This window comes from Odontesthes bonariensis, chromosome 19 (genome assembly GCF_027942865.1).
Source record: "Odontesthes bonariensis isolate fOdoBon6 chromosome 19, fOdoBon6.hap1, whole genome shotgun sequence".
Lineage (NCBI taxonomy): Eukaryota > Metazoa > Chordata > Actinopteri > Atheriniformes > Atherinopsidae > Odontesthes > Odontesthes bonariensis.
This window is the reverse complement of record NC_134524.1, coordinates 13,171,779-13,180,308: the sequence shown is the minus strand read 5'-3', so window position 1 is coordinate 13,180,308 and position 8,530 is coordinate 13,171,779.

Here is an 8,530-nt window from a genome sequence, read left to right as displayed (position 1 = left end):
AAGATTGTCTTAGATCCTAAACCACACCCCAAAAGTACTTTTTTGTGATTAGGCTGGTCAGTTTGCTATGCTCTAATGGCATGTGTCCCCCGCAAAAAAGAAAAAAAAAAAAATCACTTCACTACAGTTAAGTACATTCACTGAAGGCTACCTATTCAGTGACATCAGTGCCACTATTTCTTTTCAATTTTTTTTACCAGTGGCAGGTTTAACATTCCTGTGTCACATTTGTCATTGAATGCACCATAAATACAACACCGATAACTGCACTCAATAATAAATAAGTGAAACATTGCCCCTATAAGCAGCAGTTCCTAATGCTAGCAGTTAAAAACCTAAAGCACACAAAAATGTGGCAAAAGTGAAGTCCAGGGTTTACGGAGCTGATGTATGACAAGTTCTCAGTGGTGCTACGTCCTCAATGTTGGTACGTTCTGTGGTTGATGTTTTAACAACTTAGGCTTTTTAACATATGATTCCTGACTAGATTGTGCCTAAAAGAGTGATCGAGCTATCGAGTCCAACTGAAACTAAAGGAAGTATCCTGGTGTGTGGTCTGCTCTATATGAATAGTTTAAATTAAAGGGAAGAAAAAGGAGCCGTTGAACTGTCTTCATGTATTGTTTTGACCAAAACATTTCAGACCTCATCAAGATCTCAGGAAAACGTGTAAGCTTCTGAAAAAAGGGCTAAATTTGTCTCTTCGTGTCACAGTAAGGGTTATCAAAGTAATTGACATTGGTTTCATTAAGGACACCTCCACTCCTGATGCCTATTTTACACCAGCCTTATCGTAGTATAACTCCTAAAAGGTTGTGGCAGGATCTTGTAAACACTGCTGTGTTTATACATTTTAAAGTGAAAAACGAGAGCAGTCCAACAGCTGCTGTGAAATACTTGTGTGTGAGGTACCTATGAGCAGGCTGTGTCACACCTGCAGGACACAGCCGTCACAGCATTCTGTAGCAGTTCAAACAAATGTATTGTGTTTTTTACATTTGGTCTCACATGGTTGTGTTCTTTAACACTACACTTTCCCAGTTGCGGAACACACAATGCTGGTCAGATAGTGCTGGGACACCCAGTAAAGATTTCTTGTGCAGTTGTGCGGCTGTTCATTAAAACAACATCAATAGTTAGTACTCATGCTGAGTTTTTTTAAATGTTTACACAAATGGGAAACTATTCCCATTTTTCGCTTTTTATAGACGTCATTGAGTTTTAGCTGTATCCTATAATCAGATCTTCTGTGTTTGTATGTAGTTTAGGTTGATGCAGTGGATGGATAGTAGCATACTTTATGGAGCATCATTTTTACCACAGTAACTACTTAGATTGACTGCTTAGCTTTATTTTTTTCCCTTTTAAGGTATATTTAGTAACAATATATGTAAACATGCACTCAAAATGAATTAAACGATTCCAATGTAAATCTTAAGTCTTCATCAAATTTGAATCAAAACTGATCATTTATTGATTTATTACACTCCATTTGTAACCGTGCGCTACTTTGAGATGACCTACTCTAACGTACTGTGAACTGATGTGTTAATGATGCATGAAATGTGAAGATTAGCAGTATTATTTTTATTTCAGTGCACTGTGTCATCCTCAAATCGGTCAAAGGTGCTTCTATGTCATATTTATGAGACTGAAGCTGTCTATTCAAAGAAGACCTTTCTCTCTTCACATGGGAACAGACCAGCAAATGTCAGTTCCAGTGATTCATATTTCATGTCAGGATTGAAATGTCTCATCAATCCATCATGCTAGATCCAACAAAGTTCCATGGAAAAAATCTTGTCTGCTTTAGGAATCATATCCTTGAGAAATTTAAACTGATCTGTCAGTAAAACTCGTCTTAAACACATTGTCTGTGGAATCAGTGGTCAAAGGAAACAAGAGTCTCGACACTTGACTTCTAAGACGTGTGGATGAAATTGAGAATAATTTTGCAATCATTTTCATTGATAAGGAATCCAAAAAACAAACCTGCCCTCAAGCAATTGCAACAATTAGAATTTAAAAAAGGAAATTATTTTCCGAATACATTTTCCTTGGAATTTAAATGAGGAAGTCGTCTGCGATAATATTTCTTTGGGACCAAAAGGGTTCATATTTGTTATGCTCTCTTGCACATCAGCAGGGTGAACAACATGTTATTCTGTTGCTGTGTTCTGATTAGACTTTTTAATGAACTCTGAATAGAGCCCTGAGCAAAAGCTTTGACAGGGATTTTGAATTTTTAAAGTTCAAAATCCTTGTTACGTCCCACATAGAAAATACATTTTTCATGATTTTTCTGACAAAGTGACATGTAGAGTTTATCATTGTCTGAATTTCAGTAGAAGAGGGGTTATTTGATGGATGATTGTGAGCGTCTCAGAATGCTGTTTTAATTTTGAACAAGAAAAATACACCTTCACACAATTGAACTTTTACCAGTGCATATATTTATAAAAGTGCGAATTCAACCCAATTAATTTAAAGATATGTCGAGCAACGAGATGCAGATGCGACCCTGTAGAAAGTGAAGGATGTCTCTGCTGCTGGTGGCGTATTGGCACCTGCTTAATGGATGTGCAGCAAATGACCCTCATTTTGCAGTGTTTGTCAGCATTAACAGCGTTCCTCTCTGCTAAGAATAATGCAATGGAACTGCTGGGAAGACAGCCTGCAGTGATTTGTTGCATTACAAACACACAGCTTCATGACACTTCCATAATGGACCTGTATGTTTTACTCAACAAATGGCACAATGACAGCCACGATGTAAGAAATGGGCTTCATTTTTTATTCAGGCAGGCAAGTCCAGGGAAGTGCAACAAGCCAAGGCAGGTGCAGATGTACCATCATCAACAAAAAATCCATGTTGATGATGAGTTAATGAAGAGGAATGCAAACCTATTGAAGTGTCTGCACCTGAACGGCGTAAGTCCTCTGAAAAGCTGTCAATACCTGCTCAGTGAGACACGGAGAGGACATCAGCCTGGAAGTTAGAAGTTCACGTGGTCTCAGAGTCCTCAACATTTAAAAGCTATATACAAAGTGAATCACTGTGGCCAAAATAGTATAGTGAGTGCTTTTCAAAGCAAAAAATTAATGAAACAAACTGGAATTGCTGATGACTGTCCTGATGGCGAGTTAGATTTTGGGAAAAAATATTTTTCAGGTTAATATCCTGATTTGTTGAGCTTCATGAAAAATATATATATATATTTAAATCTGAACCTTTTATTTGCTGCATCTTGTTATTCCTGTTTGCCTTTTTAAAATTAAATCCATCCAACATGTTTAGTCAATGAAAGGACAATGTTTGTTCAGCAATGCAAATTTTAAGTGCAAATCAATGAATGATGGAGAGGGAGAAATTGTTTTGACTTGAATGTTTGTTCCTTAGGCTTCTGCAGTTGCTGCACATCACCCTGGTGATGATAAAGCCATTTACTGTTGCATCAAAACCAAAAAATAGGTTACGACAGGGTTGATTGAAGTCACAGAGCAGTGTTTTCCATGCTCTGTGGTACACTTTAGCACAGTGGAATGTCTGTGATTTGTGTTTGAGACTGACTGATTCATAATTACTTTCTATTAGTATACTAAATAATACTAGTACTTGCTTAGTATTGCAATGATAATTTCTTTCAACATCTTTAAATGCAGCTAGATTCTTAATGATTCTTATTTCACATTGGATATATGACATTAAAAATGTCAAACCCTTCCTTGAAGTATCCTTCTTTGTTTTTATATAACATCCATCCATTATCTTCCGCTGGTCCGGGGATCGGGTCGCGGGGGCAGCAGCTTGAGCAAAGAGACCCAGACGTCCCTGTCCCCGGCCACTTCCTCCAGCTCTTCTGGGGGGACCCCGAGGCGTTCCCAGGCTAGCCGAGAAACATAGTCTCTCCAACGTGTCCTGGGTCTTCCCCGGGGCCTCTTCCCAGTGGGACGGGCCCGGAACACCTCACCGGGGAGGCGTCCAGGAGGCATCCTAACCAGATGCCCGAGCCACCTCATCTGACTCCTCTCGATGCGGAGGGGCAGCGGTTCTACTCCGAGCCCCTCCCGGATGACCGAGCTTCTCACCCTATCTCTAAGGGAGAGCCCAGACACCCTGCGGAGGAAACTCATTTCGGCCGCTTGTATTCGCGATCTCGTTCTTTCGGTCACTACCCACAGCTCGTGACCATAGGTGAGGATAGGAATATAGATTGACCGGTAAATCGAGAGCTTTGCCTTCTGGCTCTGCTCCTTCTTCAACACGACGGGCCGGTGCAGAGCCCGCATCACTGATTCTCATCCCAGCCGCTTCACACTCGGCTGTGAACCACTCCAGTGAGAGCTGAAGGTCACGGTCAGAGACCCGATTCTGAGGTCGCCAAACCGGACCCCCTCAGCGCCCTGGCTGCGCCTAGAAATTCTGTCCATAAAAATTATGAACAGAATCGGTGACAAAGGGCAGCCCTGACGGACTCCAACCCCCACAGGAAACATGTCCGACTTACTGCCGGCAATGCGGACCAAACTCTGACCGGTCATACAGAGACCGAACAGCCCATATCAAGGAGTCCGGTACTCCATACTCCCGGAGCACCCCCCACAAGATCCCCCAAGGGACACGGTCGAACGCCTTCTCCAAGTCCACAAAACACATGTTTTGTGGACCCATGCTCCCTCCAGGATCCTGCGGAGGGTATAGAGCTGGTCCACTGTTCCACGGCCAGGACGAAAACCACACTGCACCTCCTGAATCCGAGATTCGACTATCCGGCGGATCCTCCTCTCCAGTACCCCCGAAAAGGGAGGCTGAGGAGTGTGATCCCCCTATAGTTGGAACACACCCCTTTTTACACCCTTTTTAAAGAGGGGGACCACCACCCCGATCTGCCAGTCCAGAGGCATTGCCCCCGATGTCCATGCGATGCTGCAGAGGCGTGTCAACCAAGACAGCCCCACAACATCCAGAGCCTTGAGGAACTCAGGACGGACCTCATCCACCCCCGGGGCCTTGCCACCGAGGAGTTTTTTGACCACCTCTGCAACCTCAGCCCCAGAAATGGGAGGCCCCACGCCTCATTGGAAGGCGTGTCGGTAGGATTGAGGAGGCCCTCGAAGTATTCCCCCCACCGACTCACGACGTCCCCAGTTGAAGTCAGCAGAGCCCCGCCCTCACCATACACGGTGTTGACGGTGCACTGCTTCCCCCCCCCCCCCCCGAGCCGCCGGATGGTGGACCAGAATCTCCTCGAGGCCGTCCGGAAGTCGTTCTCCATTGCCTCCCCGAACTCCTCCCAAGCCTGAGTTTTTGCCTCAGCAACCGCCGAGGCTGCGTTCCGCTTGGCCTGTCGGTACCCATCAGCTGTTTCCAGAGTCCCACTGGCCAAAAAGGCCCGATAGGACTCCTTCTTCAGCTTGACGGCCTCCCTCACCACCTCATCTGACTCCTCTCGATGCGGAGGGGCAGCGGTTCTACTCCGAGCCCCTCCCGGATGACCGAGGGGGTGGGGTCCACCAGCGGGTTCGGGGATTGCCGCCACGACAGGCACCGACCACCTTACGGCCACAGCTCCGGTCGGCCGCCTCAACAATGGAGGCACGGAACATGGCTCATTCGGGCTCAATGTCCCCCACCTCCCCCGGGACATGGTTGAAGCTCTGCTGGAGGTGGGACTTGAAACTCCTCCTTACAGGGGATTCCACCAGCCGTTCCCAACAGACCCTCACAATACGTTTGGGCCTGTCAGGTCTGACCGGCTTCCTCCCCAACCAGCGGAGCCAACTCACAACCAGGTGGTGATCAGTTGACAGCTCCGCCCCTCTCTTCACCCGAGTGTCCAGGACATACGGCCGCAAGTCCGACGATACAACCACAAAGTCGATCATTGAGCTGCGGCCTAGGGTGTCCTGGTGCCAAGTGCACATATGGACACCCTTATGCCTGAACATGGTGTTCGTTATGGACAGTCCGCAACGAGCACAGAAGTCTAACAACAAAGCACCACTCTGATTCAGATCGGGGGGGGCATTCCTCCTAATCACGCCCCTCCAGGTCTCACTGTCATTGCCCACGTGAGCATTGAAGTCCCCCAGCAGGACGAGGGAGTCTCCCGGAGCAGCACTCTCTAGTACCTCCTCCAGGGACTCCAAAAAGGGTGGGTACTCTGAACTGCCGTTCAGTGCATAAGCACAAACAACAGTCAGGACCCGTCCCCCCACCCTAAGGCGGAGGGAGGCTACCCTCTCGTCTACCGGGGTGAACCCCAATGTACAGGTGCACAGCCGGGGGGCAATAAGTATGCCCACACCTGCTCTACGCCTCTCACCGCGGGCAACTCCAGAGTGGAAGAGAGTCCAACCCCTCTCGAGGAGGCTGGTTCCGGAGCCCAAGCCGTGCGTCGAGGTGAGTCCAACTATATCTAGCCGGAACCGCTCAGCCTCGCGCACCAGCTCAGGCTCCTTCCCCAGCAGAGAGGTGACGTTCCACGTCCCAAGAGCCAGCTTCAGTAGCCGAGGATCAGACCGCCAAGGTCCCTGCCTTCGGCTGCCGCCCAGCTCACACTGCACCCGACCCCCATGGCCCCTCCCACGGTTGGTGAGCCTGTCGGAAGGGGGACCCGTGTCGTTTCTTCGGGCTGTGCCCGACCGAGCCCCACGGGCACAGACCCGGCCACCAGGCGTTCGCCGGCTGGCCCCACCCCTGGGCCTGGCTCCAGGGGGAGGCCCCGGTGACCCGCGTACGGGCGAAGGAACACGGTGTCCAATTTTCTTCATCATCATAGGGGTTTTTATGAGCTGTTCTTTGTCTGGTCCCTCATCTAGGATCTGTTTGCCATGGGTGACCCTACCAGGGGCTTAAAGCCCCAGACAACATAGCTCCCAGACTCATTGGGGCATGCAAACCCCCCACCACGTTAAGGTGACAGCTCATGGGGAGGTAAGAAGTATCTTTCTTTGTTTTTATATAACAGCTTACAATATTGCGCACAGTTTTAAGTTTGCTCGGTGGGATTTTATTTTTTCTTTTGTACTTAATTAAAACTGACAAACTTTAAAAAGATGACACCCAGACACACACTACAGTTAGACCAGCAGTCCAAGAACAAACCATTATTAACAAGCTGACAATAACTGCCTGACCCATCTAATTTTATAGTTCTAAAAACCCTATTCATACATCTATAAACCTGCTAATCATCTTGCAGACGGACTTGTAATTTATGGCAGGCTTTTGTGTTTTTCTCACGGTGAGCTTAATCAGTAAAATGGGATGGAAACTTTGTCAACATCGGCAGATCTCCGTCAAGTGAATCCAACTGCAGTCTCGTCAGGACACACAACCCGCCCCACGTGCCACTCCTACAGACGTTTCTCATGACATTATGTCACACATCCTTCTTTGCACATACACCGTTGCTCATGGCAACTGCAGTCTTTGTAGACTTGAAAGTTATTTAATTAAATAATCACAGTAATGATTACCAGCCTGTGAAATGAACAAGAGAATGAGCAGCACAAAGGAAAGGTGCCTTTCACATGTCTCGCTGCTCTTTGGACAATTGAGATGGTCTGGTATGGTCAAATCAAGATATTTTTAAAGCTTTAATGAGTCCTTGTTAAAAATGTTTTTAAATGTTTGGAAAAGAACAAATTGTTTTTCTAACAGCTGAATTTAGTGAACCAAAAACCTAAATTTGAATCAATAACAAACACAAGCAGCCTTAATGCTGATACTGCTTGCAAATTTTTGCATGTTCCTTTCCATATATCAAGCGAATTAGACTCGGTACAAATATATGGTTGTTTTTATTGCTTCACATAACTTTTGGCTGAGGGACTGAGCAAAAATGCTCATGTAAGCAGTGATGTTCTATTAGGCCACATCGGGCTTCTTGCATTGTGTTGCATGTTGAAAGAATTGAACTGGGCAATGGCAACACTATAGATACTTGAAGTGAAGAAGACCACACTTGTTCACAATGTTTGACATTGGATTAAAGAATAGATTTTGTTGAGGGTCAGTGATAGTTGTCGAGTATCAGTCTGATAAATAATGGGGAACTCAAACCCTTTTTGACACTGGTCAAAAACATGTTAATACCTGCTGACCTCTCGCGTTTGAGGTTCGTTGGCATTCATGCAGTCATTGGTGTTTACTGGGTTAGACTCAATCGACACTGATGGAAGCAGAACCCATGGGTACATGTGCTCAGGGCAGTAAAATGGATTAAAAAACAAAAAACAAAACCTCTTCTTTTTCCCAGAAATCCAAGTTAACTATAGTTGACTGTAACGTCAATAAATAAAACAAGTGGCAAGATTGGTTGATTTTACATGTCTGGTAGCTCACTCCTGTTAGGTGGCGCTGACGTCCAAAATAACAAATAACAGTACTTTTAATGTAAAAGGTGTCGTGTGTATTAAAGGTGGGGTCTGAGATCTTGGAAAAACGGTTCCTGCAAGCTATATTTTTGAAAATACACAACCTTGCCTCTCCCTTCAGTCCACCCCTCGAAACCACGCCTTCAAA